Genomic DNA, 1,148 nt, shown 5'->3' with positions numbered 1-1,148 from the left:
CCCAGAGGGCTGTGGAGGCTCAGTCATTGGGTATATTCAAAACAGAAGTCGATAGATTTCTGACTAGTAAGGGCATCAAGGGATATGGCGATAGGGCTGGTGAATGGAATTGAGGCAGAAGATCAGCCATGATCTCATTGAATGGCGGAGCAGGCTCAAGGGCTGAATGGCCTACTCCTGCTCCGATTTCTTCTGTTCTTATGTTCTTATGTTAGCATTGCCTGATAATACTGTGCACAGTAACTTGTAGGGTTTTAAGTTTTCAACAAGAGTGTAATAATGAGTTAGGTTTTGCAAAGTTCTAACATTGTGCCAGATTTTGTCCATCTAAGGGTGTATTTACACTACAGTTTTAACGTCACGATAAAGCATTTTCTGCTTTGCACCAACGCTAATGTCACAGTATAAATCCAGGTTCAGGGCACAACCTGACTTCAGGCGAAGTAGTGCAGTTACCAACCTGACACTGCTGGCTGCAACATAAATGCAGCAGAAGTGTCATATCACAACTATTGCCAAGCACAGTTATTGACATAAACATGAACAGATGGGCAACAGCAGCACAAATGCTAAAATTAGAATGATACAGAAAAGATTAGCATGGCCCCTGCGCGAGGATGACGAGCAAATTTGGCTGCCTCGGGGCAAATCAATGTTGCAAAGAGTGGCTCAAACAGGTGTCAGCCCACTTATTTGCATATGCAGGGGGCCTAATGGCTGTTGCAGGCACTGGCCCTGGACGCCTATTTTTTTTTTGCCAACACCAAGGTGGCAGGTGGCGCACTTCTGACTCGTAATGAGTGTGTGTTCCTGCCTGCCATATTGGAGGCTTAAGTGCCTGTTGAGCACCCGAAAAACGGGCATGCCACCATCAAAGTTCTAGGCTTATACAGGAGACTTTGGTTTATCCGGAGGTTGTATGTCCGGAAACCTCGATCTACCGGCAGAAATCAGGAGCCGTTCTGTTAGGTTGTTTTCCTTCTCATGGCTTTTTTTTCCAACAGTCAGGCTTTGGAAAGTCTCTCTGAAGCTGTTGCTAAGCTACAGAGACGCTTCCAAGGTACGGGCCGACTGTTTGGAGCTGTTGCTAAGCAACAGTGTTTGTTGTCAGATACGGGTATGCTTCAACATTAACTTTGTATGTCCGG

The 1,148-nt window shown here is 45.8% G+C and overlaps 1 non-coding gene across 1 annotated transcript; it reads left to right on the top strand.

The window, feature by feature from the left end:
• The first annotated feature begins 549 nt into the window (after positions 1–549).
• On the top strand, positions 550–654 carry LOC147108788 (U6 spliceosomal RNA). The gene has a single exon (XR_015080739.1). It is a non-coding gene; the product is annotated as a U6 spliceosomal RNA (small nuclear RNA).
• Positions 655–1,148: the final 494 nt, after the last annotated feature.

The sequence above is a fragment of the Somniosus microcephalus genome, chromosome 13 (genome assembly GCF_052327205.1).
Source record: "Somniosus microcephalus isolate GS21.2 chromosome 13, FLI_Smic_1.0, whole genome shotgun sequence".
Lineage (NCBI taxonomy): Eukaryota > Metazoa > Chordata > Chondrichthyes > Squaliformes > Somniosidae > Somniosus > Somniosus microcephalus.
Note: the sequence above shows the minus strand (reverse complement) of the source record. Positions and strands in the feature narration are given on the sequence as shown.